Source organism: Sinohyriopsis cumingii, chromosome 1 (assembly GCF_028554795.1).
Source record: "Sinohyriopsis cumingii isolate HCF-2022 chromosome 1, ASM2855479v2, whole genome shotgun sequence".
In the NCBI taxonomy this organism is placed as follows: domain Eukaryota; kingdom Metazoa; phylum Mollusca; class Bivalvia; order Unionida; family Unionidae; genus Sinohyriopsis; species Sinohyriopsis cumingii.
Window position 1 is genome coordinate 56,717,181 of NC_142961.1, and position 13,535 is coordinate 56,730,715.

General features: G+C 37.3%; 1 protein-coding gene across 2 annotated transcripts in view; it reads left to right on the forward strand.

Annotated features, from left to right (window-relative positions):
• LOC149806913 (uncharacterized) overlaps window positions 1-13,535 on the forward strand; it is an 89,681-nt gene that overhangs the window by 47,606 nt on the left and 28,540 nt on the right. The gene's annotated exons all lie outside the window — the stretch shown is intronic.

A 13,535-nucleotide genomic window follows, 5' to 3' on the forward strand; every position in this document is an offset into this window, starting at 1 on the left:
CTATATGAAAATGATACCAATCTGATATTCAGTATCTCTACATGGCAGCCATCTTTAAAACATTATTGCTATTCCTGAATGGAGATTCATATCACCATGAGGTTTTCACCTTAAGGTTTCTTATGGTTTGTCGGATATGACCAATACATTGACTGTATTGAAAATCTTGTTTTTTTGCCTTGTTATGAACAGAAAGTCATATCAACATATGGTTTTCTGTAAAATATTTCTTATAACATCTACTTGATCCTAAGTGAAAACAATTACATCCATTATGGTCATCACAGTAGTCGTCTTAAAAAACGTGTCATTACTACTTCTTTTAGATAGATGGTCATATCAGCATTGTGTTTTCACCAAAAGACTTCATATGATGTTTAGTTGGTCCTAAATAAAAATGGTGCCAATCTGACATCCAGTATTATTGCCATGACTGTTATCACTACTCTTAACTGTAAAGTTACATCAGTTTGGTGTTTTCAAGAGAATATTTCTGACGATAGGCAATCAAAATGAAAATGGTGCCAGTCTGACATCCAATATGGCCACCATATCAGCAGTCTTGAAAATCTTATTATAGCTACTCATCTTAAATGGAATGTCATATGAACATGGAATCTCTGCTGAAAAACTTGGTCTCTAGTTTTGCCCAAATTAAAATTATAATGATCTGATATCCAACTTGACAATCTTGTAATTAGTACTTATCCTGAATGGATGGTCAGAAATTATGAGAGATGGTTTCAGCACTCAGCAATTGCAAAGAGTAAATGGTCTTATCTTGAATTTTTGGAAATTCATTTCAGTCAGTACCTGTACGAAAACTTCCACCCTGACTTTAACCAGATTCCAGGTGGAATTTTAAAGCAGATTTCACTTAAAGCCTAGATTCCACTTATTATAAATTTTAGATGGGTTCAGGGCGGATTCAGGGCAGAATACAGCCTGAAATATGCAAATTAGTCCGTCTATTACTAGGCGGAATTTGTTTATTCTGCCTACTAGGCGGAATTAGTTTATTCCGCCTACAAGGTGGAATTTGTTTATTCCGCTTATTTAGCCTATATTCCCCATATTATCACTTTTAGGCAGATTCAGGGTGGAATATAGCTCGAAATGCGCATATTACTGTTACTAGGCGGAATCTTTACTTCTGCCTAATTAGATGGAAATACCTGCAGAAATCCCATCCAAGAATGAAAATGTCAAGGCGGATTTCAGACAGATTTTTAAAGCAATTTCTGTCTAAACCATAAAAAATATACTTCAGATTTCTATTAAACTGCCTAATGATTTTTAGGCATTATTGGGAATCAATGATAAATATTCACAGTAATTGTTAAAATGGATCACAAATTTTATTTTGACAGACATTATCAAATAAGATTTAGGTTTTTCTTGTCCTAAGGGGCAATGCCATTTTCTTTCTTGCATACAAAATCTAATCCAACATGGCATCACTGAAGTATTTTTCATTTCACTTTAAAGTTTGGGGAGATTTCACAAATATTCTGACCAAAACTTTCTTTGATATTATGTTGAGGTCTCACTCAAATTTCTTTGAAATATGTGTGAGGTTTCACAAAAAAATTGACTAAAACTTTTGTAAGATTTCACTAAAATTTTGATCATTATATTGTATTTTACTGAATTTTTTTTTAGTGTTTCAGACATTTCAGCAGGTTTCAAAGAAATAATGGATATGAATTAAACAGGACTTTATTAACCAAGGTGATATTTAAGTGTGCATGAAAACAATTATACTGATGTTGTAATTATATGACATCCAAGGCAAGAGAAATGGGAGTTAATAATAATAATAATGACTTTATTTAGAGAAGGTAATTCAATTAGTTACAGAACTAATCTACCTTGAGGCCTTCTGTGATGTACAACATATACAGTACATGCAACATGATATGAAGTATCTGACACTAAATAATTAAGTGGTTTTAAAAATACAAGTGTCAAGCCTGGAACATATGCACAGGCATCTGTGAACACATAAACATATATAAAATATAAATTATTAATCTGCATTGAAAAATTCAGCCGTGAAAATAATGCAAAATTAAAGAAAATCACCCATTTGAGACAATTTGATTATGAGAAGAAGAAAAGCTAGGAGCCTGCCTTATGTCACTTGTACTGTAGACTGGATTTTTGATTGCACAAACTATGATGTTGTTGTGGTCTCTCGAATTAGTCCTTGTTCCATAAGCAGCCGTGACAAATGTTTATCATGATATAATTACTCTTATTTTACACTGAATTCCAACACACCAAGAATATTTTGATAATATACACAATAATGCCTCACGAGATTGAAAGTAGATTCTACTTTTCAGCTAAGAAAATTTCGCAAAGATATGACTATCTTTGATAGACATGGATATCTGGCAACAATTCCCACCAGTGATCTACACGTTGTCCCTCCTTAAAGTTAATCAGTTTGGAGTTGTATAACTTCGAAATCATCCTGATTCCAGGATTCAATTCCTTGTCTTATTTAGCACGTTAGCCGCTACTGTAAAGCTCTTTATGGCACAAAATGCAAAATGCTTGTCTTGACGTTCAGTTTTCATACAGATTCATCAATTATGTTCCCATCAAATTTGCGTTCAGGGTGTTCTCATTGCCACACATTTTTCAAACGGTTATTCAGTCTCTTGTCCCGCTCGAAAATTTGAATCGCCATGTTTAGCAAACATGCTCTTTTCCATCAGTTTCTGTTACGCAACGATTCATTGGTCAGTTAAAATATTTTGACCAATCAGAAAGCTTTATACAACGATCATCTGTTCAACAATAAACGGAACAAATACTTATTTGAAAGCTCATTGTGGAATGGGACCGGATGGAGCATTATTTTAAAATAAGTTTCAGAGACGATATTAAACATTGGGTCCATATCGAGGAAATTCAGATCAGGAGAAAAGCGAAATTATGTTTTAAAACAGAAAACAAGATGAAAACTTGTTTGAGGGCAGTTAAATCCAACTGAAGTTAAACAAAAATACAACAACAACAACAAATTTTTAAAAGAAATTTAACATGGAAAGCTGTAAAAAGAAGTTATAAATTGTGCCCAAAATAAACAATAAAATTACAGCTATCAGAAACAGGAAATATAAATGCTGCTGAAAATCATTCAAATTGTACAAGAAACAATAAATGTTATTATATCTTATTGATATTTTTATTGAACTGTCAGTGATATTACAATCACAAAATATCACTATATTTTCAGTCATTTAACTTTACAGACACACAAAAGCCAAGTCCTAATTATGCCTTATTTAACTGAAGTAAATGACTAAGTTCTTCATTCTGCCTAGATGTTGGTTAGAAAATAAACTAAGTCCAGATTCCTCCTTTCATATAATAGATGTGAGTGACTAAGTTCCTAATTCCACCTAGATGGTGGGTGGAAAATCAACTAAGTTCAAAATTATGCCTAAAGATGTATTGATAGCAGGAAATTGACAAAAGTTCATCTTAGAGTTAGACAGACTCTAGATGGATTCATCTTTGATTTCTCAAATTTTCCATGTCCGCCTTTGTATTAACCAGATTTTTAACATTTTAGGCAGATTCCACGTGGAGTCTGCTTAAGTTCCAGGTGGAATCCGCCTAATTATTTCATACGGGTAGAGTGTCAGTCCATTCAAGAGTCCCTTGTTGAAAGTTGCCTTGTGACATTATACATTGAAACTTCCCTAAATCAGCCATTGTACGTGTAACATGGCTTCCTCTAAAACTGGTCATATACTTTGATCTCAGTGAGGCTGTTTTAATAATTTTTCTAAGTAGTTTATATTGGCCACTTCATTAAAGTAAACTAATTCCTGTTCCATCAGTGTCTGATTTAGGGAAATTTTACTTGTCAACACTGCAAGATTATTTTCATTTCTACCTGTGATTGAGGTAAATGACAAAGTCTTCTTGTTATTTCTGGTTGAATTCAATCACATCTGATTCAGAGTGACATTCATATCACCAGTTGCTAAGAAGAACATGCATAAAGGATTAACTTTTTTCTCTTTTGAACACATTCTTCGATCACATTAACATTAGGAATATAAGCCTGCTACCTCCAGAATCCAGCCCTACTAAAATGAATCTTTTCTGTCTATATCATGTAGATAAAAGACAGTGACTCTTGCCCATTACCTCCCCTTGTCACTGATGGGTGTCACCAGTTTTAAAGCCTCATTTCCATACACAACATTGGGTGAAATAAGCCTCCTGTTAATCCATAAATGTTTGATTGTGAAATCCAAACCATCCATTCCAAGTTTTGGATTCACATGGACTAATATTGATTCATAAGCTGGTGGTATACATTATTTGTTGAATTTGGCAGATATTTGTGAAATATTAATCACTTTCTCAGGCTTATATCTTTGATGCATGTTGACTTTAAAATGTTTGTGCACACTGTTTATTTAATGAATTATAAACACATTACCCCTGTAGTTTTTTTTATCGTTTTTGCCTGAAATTCGAGTAGGAAACATTTTGAAAGCTTTTTCTGAATACATCCTAATACATCAACTTCCAGGTAATTTTCCAATTACCTAATTTAGTGTTAGAAACATCAATTTTCATTGGCTATTTGGCTCGCACATGGGCAGAATCATCAAAAAGAAATTTTTGCTTTTTGTTTTTTTTTGTTTAACAGGCCCATTATTTTCATATTGAGAACACTCTTTATTCCAAATGCACATCTTATCCTACTTTTTGCAATGGTTCCTCTGTCTGTTTGCAGTTCATACCAGTCTGCCTTAGATCTGAGACCAAAAAGTCTAAAATCCAGACACAAAATCAGATTCCGACCATGGGCGAATTTTGGGGGGGGAAAAAATCAGGTCCAAAAAATTAGGTTTTTCCCTCTGTATTTTGTAGTGCAACTAGAACTTCCAGATTGTTTGGTATCATTATAGAGCTACATTTGTCTACCTTTCTATAATACCACCCACTTTAGTGTATCATACATGACCTTGATGCTACAGAGCTCGGCAGTAGGCTACTACCTCCTGCCACGTAAACTTGTCGCCAGAGGTTTATGTGTTAACACACTGACATAATAATTTATCCATTTATATTTCTATATCATTTCAAAAACATGTCTTCTAATTGCAATAAATGCAAGAAATACAAAGCAAAGGAAGACAAGCATGAGTTATGCCTGACATGTACCATCTACCCCTTGCAACATGTACAATTTGTAGTCTGAAGACACCTGGTCAACCATTCTGCAAAAATCAGCAAACGACAAAGAGAGTAGGGGAAAGCACACAAGACCAGTACAGATGTAATAAGTGTACATCTAAATATAGAATCAGTTGTGAACCTCATGGGGGATGCTACTGTGGTCCCTCCCCCCCCAATGAGAAGGGTTGCATCTTCCACTATAACATCAACAGATTTGGGGGAGATAAATGCAGTAGTTGCAGTTGGATACACCAGCCTTGCAGCAACAGATATGTCAACTGGTATAGGATATGTCAATGCAATTTCTGACTTCAGTCCAAGTTTGAGCTATCTTTCCATCTTTTGTAGATAATTTGAATTTAGGCAGCCCCATGGGTGTAAGTATCCCCACAATTCCATTCTTGGCCTGTAACACCAGGCGCATGGGAAACTTTTCAACTCCAATGGATCCAACATTTAGTACCATCTCACTGTCAGGAGCTGTACCGGCTGCCTAGCCAGCCCAGCATTCCTAACCAGGGCTCACTTACTGGGATTCTAATGAGAGGTGCAACCATATAGCAAGACATATGACTTTGTATATTTATAACAATGGAAATCTTATAGCCAAGCATATAGTCCATATAGCCAAGCATAAATACACATAGGATTGGGATGGTAGCAGAAAATCTGTCAAGCCATGCTGCTGGCTTCCAAATGCTGAATTAACACCCCTACCAACTGTTGACAGCCTACCAGTGGGCACCAGAATTCTGCAGTCATCAACAAACAGTTGCTGGAGACATACTTGACAGATTCTCCCAGATATGCAGTGTAATGGCCCCCATCCCTGTTCAGTGTCAGTTTGTGCACAGAGGAAAGATCGTTTCTTTAACTGCCTGCTCAAACCAGGTTGTTCTCGATCTAGGATTTTTAATGAGTTCCAAGGCAAATGTTGTGGATGTGCCATGATACTGGGACAATCTATTAACATCACTCACCATTCGATCAGTTGATATTATCAGTCAGTAGAGATTAAATCAGTCTGCTGATGAAGTCCTTAGCATGAGGATGAAAGTTTCAGGTTAGCTTTGTCTATATTGTTTGTGTATGTGATTTAAAAGTTAAAAAACTTGTCAGATATAAACAACAGTTCTACACGGTTAAGCGTTAACCAAAATAAAGGTCGTGGAGACTATGAAAGCAACAGTCTCCAGATTTCTATTCATGGCTGTTCCTTGTCAAAAAGACCAACAGCAAGTTGAGGCTGATGATAGAGTGAGTTGCCTCCATGAATTCACATTTTTCTGCCAAAGTTTAAGATGGAGACGGCAAGGTCTATCTGACTCTCCATCCAAAGGGACAACATAGCTGCCAACCCTCACGAATTTGGTGTGAATTTCACGACTTTTTCAGCAATTCATGGATTCACGCCCCAAGCCAAAAATTCACAATTTTCCAATCCTCAATTATTTTAATCTTTAATAAAATAACCGATTTCCCGTTAAGCGCTATTTGTGATATTCGCAGTTGCCGATATGGTCAGGTACTGCTGGTCGTGATATCAGTAGATCTACAGCCCATTAGTACAGTTGGCCCGGTAGCAAGCATTTTAGCCTATTTTAATCTATATGTATAAGAGTAGTTTTACAAATGCTTTTGAGAGAAATTGGGGCCTAACCGGAATTTTGCTCCGCGCATGCATCACCAACACTGATTTGAGTTACCGTTTGGCATCGCGTGTAAGATCTTGAAAATATCTTCACCACCAAGGAAAAAGAAATGTATTTCTCGAAAAGTGAAGTTTAATTTGGAATATATCAAAAATTGGCCGTGCATTCTGCCATTAAACATTGATATTCATCATGCTTTTTGCACTCAGTGTGCCATCGCAGAGACGATGTGTAGAAGCATGTCGGTTGCAAAAAACACGTAGAAGTTGGGAAAATTAAGAATTCGCAGATTTCAGCTCTGGAATATTTTAAGCCATCGGCGGAAGACCTGCAGGCTACCAACGCTGAAGCATTATTTGTGAGTTTTCTTGTTGAACACATTCTACCTTTATCAGCTGGAGACCATGCTAAACATTTGTTCTGACAAATGTTCCCGGACTTTAAAATCGCTTCCAAATTTTCCTGTGGAAGAACCAAAAGTGCTGCAGCTCCTGTGCATTCCTCACAGCAACAGTGACAGCGAAAGAGTATTTTTCTAGTGAGGAAAAATAAGACAGACTTTAGGGCCTCCTTAGCTGCAGAAAATTTGTCAGCAATTTTAGTCACCAAGATCAACTAGCAGGCAAGAAGTCTGAACTGTTTAGAAAACAAATTTACGATCAAGCAGTTAAGGAAGTTCAAGTCTGCCACAGTATCATGTCTTGATAAATAAATATTTCTGCATATATGTAGTGTTTTAGTTTTATATTGCGAACTTGATATAATGTAGTATTGACAGTCAGAGTGGATGGAGTTATTGTCATGGTATTTTTCACTAATTCATGTCCAAATTCACGACTTTTTATCCCTATTTTCACTAATCATGAGCCTGGAAGGTTGGCAGCTATGGGACAAGTCTGCAATCAGACTCAATCTCACAGATGCCTAATTTCATGTCCTATTCACCTGACATTGTGAAAGTTTCTTTAGTTTGCTTACCATGACAAAGTTTACCAATTTCAAGTCCTTCCCTTTAGTCTAAATATCAGCCCCTAGGTCTTCACCAAAATTATGGATTGCGTCATCATAATAATAATAATAATAATAATGAGGACTTGGTATAGCGCTTAATCTTTAGAAGCTCTAAGCGCTTTACAACTTTAGACAACACCTATAAGATAAGAAATATAATAATATTATTACAAAAACAAATATGAAATTAGATAAACATTATAAAAAAAATAAAAAGCATGCTGAGAATATTTCAGGTAGGAAACATTATTAGGTCTTTAAGTTTGTTCTTGCTGTCGAAATAAGTGAGTTTTGAGAGCCCTCCTGAATGTGATCACTGTGTCTTTGTGTCTAAGTTCAGTGGGCAATTCATTCCATGTTGCTGGGTCCTGGTATGCAAAAGAACGCTGTCCATATGACTTTGTTTTCATACTTGGAATAATGAGTATACGATTGTCAGAAGAGGAGCGTAAGTATCTTGCTGGTGTGTACACATGAGTGAGGTCAGATAGGTATGTTGGACTAGAGTCCGACAGTGAAATGTAGCACAGAGAACAAATTTTGTGTTTGATTCTGGATCAAATGGATAGCCAGTATAGGGTACAGAGCAGTGGGGAGGTGTGCTCTGATCGTGGTACTCTAAGTATGATCCGAGCAGCTGTGTTTTGAACTTTTTGAAGTTTCTGGAGCAGATATTGAGATGAACCAGACAGAATTGAGTTACAGTAGTCCAGTCTTAAAGTACTAATGAACACACAAGTGTTTTAGTGGCATCAACTGAAAGATATTTGCGAAATGAGCTGATGCGTCTCAGCTCAAGATATGCAGCCTTGCATATGTTCATGACATGTTGGTGCAATGTGAGAGTACTATCCAGAGTAACACCTAGGTTTCGTACTGATTGTGTGAATTTAATGTTGGCGTTGCTGATATTTATTGTTTTAGGTAAAGGATGTGAATGAGAAAGTCTTTGTGTTGTGATCAGAATGGCCTCAGTTTTATCATCATTCATCTGCAGTTTGTTACAAGTCATCCATGATTTCACATCAGAAATGCACCTCTCTGCACCTTGGATGGTAGCATCAACTTCAGTTGGGTGGCTAGTTTTGTATATTTGCGTGTCATCAGCGTACAATTTATGAGACACTGGATGATGATCTATGACACTTGAGAGCGACTGAGTGTACAGAATGAAGAGAACAGGTCCAAGAACAGACCCCTGTGGAACACCACAACATAGATCAACTGGGTTGGAGTGTATTCCATTTGCAGATACAATTTGTGTCCTGTTGACCAAGTAGGACTTGAACCACAGTAAGGCAGTATCATGAATGCCAAATACATGCTTGAGACGGTGAAGTAATACATCATGGTCTGTTGTGTCAAATGCTGCAGACAAATCAAGGAGGGTGAGGACTGTAATCTTTCCGCTATCCAATGCAGAGAGAAGGTGAGGACTGTAATCTTTCCGCTGTCCAATGCAGAGAGAATGTCATTAACTACTTTTAAAAGAGTAGTTTCAGTACTGTAGCAAGGGCGATATGCAGATTGTACATTGCTAAAAAGACTGTTTGAATTTAGATGAGATACAAGCTGGGATAGAACAACCTTTTCTAAGATTTTTGAAATGAATGGGAGATTAGAAACTGGGTGGTAGTTCTTTAAATCGTTATGGTCTAGTGTTGGCTTCTTCAGCAGAGGCTTTACAATGGCAGTTATGAAAAATGTTGGGAATTTCCCAGATGAGAGAGAGGTATTAATAACATAAGTTAGTGAAGGCAATACTGGATCTAAGCACTCAAGCAGCAGTGATGTTGGAATTGGATCAAGTTCACATGACTTTGGTGCACTCTTCATCATGATTGTACGTACGAAATCCATAGAGACAGGTTCAAATGCTGCTAATGGTTGCCACTCAAATTCTGTATCCCAACTGTATGGTGACGACGAGTCAATTGAAATTGTGGTGTCAAGCTTATCTCTAATGGTTTGTACTTTGTCATGGAAAAAATTTGCAAACATGTCCGGAAGGTCGACTGGAGAGAAGGTAGTTGGAAGTGGTGTTGATTTGTTCCTTGACACTAGCTTGTTAGTAATCTCGAAACTTTCCATGATCTTAGTAGTGTAGTGGGCTGATTTCGCTGCATGGACTATATTTGTGATGTTCTTCTTAGCGACTTCATATATTTGCTTATGAATAGTGAGTCTGGTGGAAAGCCAGAGCCTCTCAGCTTTACGGCGGTCTCTTTTAGCAGTGCAAAGCTGGTCCCTAACACTGCTATACCATGGAGAACACTTTTTAATTGATACTCTGCACTTGGTAGCTGGGGCATGTTTGTCAAGTAATGAACGCAGACAGTTATCGAGTTGTTCTGCGGTAGGAGGTAAGCAAGCTGTTAGGTTAGCTTGGATGTCATGCATTAATTTGGTTCTATTTATCATACGGAGGTTTCTCTTAGTAGTAGATAAAAGTGGAGGGTTAGGGACTGAAACGTCAAGATGGCATAAAATGCAGAGGTGATCTGATGCAAGGTCATGGGATACCAGGGAGGACCGTAGAATGTTGTCATCAGGTCTATGAAGAATCTAGTCTAAAATGTGACTATGTTTATGGGTGGGTTGCTTAACTGACTGTTTGAGGTTGAAAACATTAATGGAATCTAGGAGTTTTGATGTATTTGAGTTTCCGGGACAGTCAAAGTGAAAGTTGAAATCTCCAAGAACAATTAGGTTGCCACCTATCGAATTTCCATACTCCAGGAGATTCAGAAACTGCTCCAAAAAGAGAGAGTCAGCCAGCTTGTTTTTTCTACTAGGAGGAGGGCAGTATAGGCAGACAAAATGTACTGACCTTTGCTCCAGTGTGAGTGTGGTTTGGACTAGTTCAAACGATGTGTGGTCGAAATTGTACTGATCAAAATCCTCTTTGGCCATGGCAGCATATCTGGATGATCTCCTTCAAAAATTTGTGGTAAGTGCTATTCTCCTTAAGGCCAAAAATGATCTTCTATCCCGTTTTTAATCATCTCTGTTTTCTAGTGAACTGGGAAGAATCTGACAGGTTATATGTTGAAGTTACCAACTTCAGATCGATGTGCAAATCAGACACATTCCTGGTAGAGTCTGTATTCTAGCCAATGATATGCCCAGATAAGGTCAGGTTATTCATACGGAATGGTCCCTTCATCCATCGTTTTTTTTATCAGATTCATGCACATTGGGGATGTCTGATGATTTACCTGTTTATGACAAGGTGGAACCACATGCTGCCCACCTTTGTCTCACTGGCCCCAGACACACAAGCTTGGGCATTGGATGTACTGTCTCTCAGTTGGAGGGGTTATGGGCCTTTGCTTACCCCCCACTACAGTCTTAGTAATAAAATTAATACTGATAATACAGGGTCAGATATGCAAGATAATTCTGATAGCCCTTCTTGAAATGGGACAAGTCCTGGGTTAATGATTGACTTGAGCTGGAGTATGACCTCCCCAACAAGATTATAGCTAAGCCATATCTTTTCAAACAGCCAAGGTCGCAGGTGTTTCACCCCTGTCTGAATCATCTCCTCCTTCATGCTTGGCTTTTATCAGGATAGTTTTGTGAGAGAATCAATTCAGACCTTAGATTGTGGAGAAAATCTTAAGAGCAAGGCCCTCCACTCTGGAAGATTATAAGAGAAAGTGGCATGTTTTCATTGGTGTAGTCTGTCAGTATCATTGTCTGTTTGAGTGTCTCAATTCCTCTTCTACCACTGGCTCTATGAGGACAAAACATTGGTACCAACTACCATCAAAGGCTACCGCTACTTCATTTCTGACACGTTAAGGTACCATGGCAGAGGAGATTCTAAGTCATGATTAAGACCTACTAGCCAATTTTGATTTTGAAAATCCCTCAACCTGTTTCCAAAATATAATCTGTTCTGGGTCCTACATGAACAACTAAGAAAAGTTTGAGCCATAACCAGCTTGTAGGGTGAGTGAGTTATAATACCCTTTCAGTCAACCAGAGCTGTCATCAGTTCAGATTGAATGGCTTGGTGATCCTTGTGACACAGCCAAGCTTCATGGGCAAGAACTGGATACCAGTCTGAGAGATCAGAGAGTCATCATATGCTCCATCTCATCTGTAGGTAAGTTGAGACAAGTGGCCATGCAAGATCCTGTCCGTGCCTGCAAGCAGTACTTGAAGTGCACAGAGACAAGTCACGGAAACCTCAAAAGTATCTTTTTCCAACAGTGTTTTGATCTGTGACATCACAGAAGCTGTTGGCTGGCATGCAGAATCAGCCTATTTGAATTTTTATCTTGGAGATTTAGCTTCAGAGACATAATATGAATCTTGTGGGTCCTGTGGCTGTGACCCAGATAACCATCAGACCCAATTGTACCATAACAGCCTCTTAACTTCGCTGGATTGCCAGTGAATTTTGACGGTAAGAAGACTTCAGTAATCAGCATAACCTGATAGAGCAATGATGAATCACATAACCATACGCTGTGCTGCTTTAAGCAGGAGAATGAGTTATCATTCATATGGGGAATCCAGTCTTTCTTCCCAAGAAGAATATCCAGTCTATAGGTAGGATACTTAGCATTTCCTCCACCTGTTTCCTATTCTCCTAATATTAATGTGATTGGGGAAAAGGAGAAAGCAAATTTTATCATGAATTATGTTTCTGAGAATACTTACCAGATCACATTACTTGAAGACCCTCCCAATGACCCTAGCATGTGAGCATCCTTGTTAGTAGTTTGCTTAGCTTAAAACTGGTGACACCGAGTAGTGGCAAGGTAAGGTAATGGGCAAGAGTTACTTCTTTTAGATATGTATAATTTTAGCATCAGTAGAACATCTCCATTATTTTTCATCAATGTGAAGCTACATATTTCCATTTGCTCTCACACCACATGCTTGGGTCAATCTTGAATGGTGATGCTATCACAGACCATGGTTTAAGTTATACCTCATAATCCAAAATTACATCATTCAGCCTTAAGGACTTTCTGGATTTGTTTGTAAATTGCGCAAGGATGAATATGTTCATAATCTTTTTACAATTTTATACAACCACAATCAAAATAAGTAAAAATATATTCAAATTTAGTGAGTTGCAGTGAATTACATCCCTCCTTAAATTATTAACTCATCATGGTCAAGATATTATTTTCATTTTCACCCGAGATGATGGTAGAAGACAAAATGTTCTTGTTACTTCTGACTTTATCCAAGTACCGGTATGTCTGATTCATAAAGACTTTTGTTCTATCATCAGTTGATCAGATAGGCTATTTCACCCACACATAAATAAGCAGGTAAGTTAAAAATGGACTTTTAATTATTGTTTTTTTAATATTTGTTGGACTTCGTAATGGTTTTCATCTCCAGGCTTCCTTTTTCTCCAGATTTTAGACTTACCCAACATTTTGGTTCATCTGTACACATGATGTTTGGAACAGTTTGTTTTGATCAAATGAGAGAAGGTCTAAAATCCAGTCACAAACTCTTGTTCTAGAAGCAACACTATTTTGCCTTAAAATAATCTCTGGTCCATAGTAAAACACTTTTTGAGCTGTGCTTTTTAAACACAAGGAGAACATCATCATTATTTGGCATAATTATGAAACTGCATATTTTTTCTTTTTTCTCATACCACCCACATGGGTCTGTCTT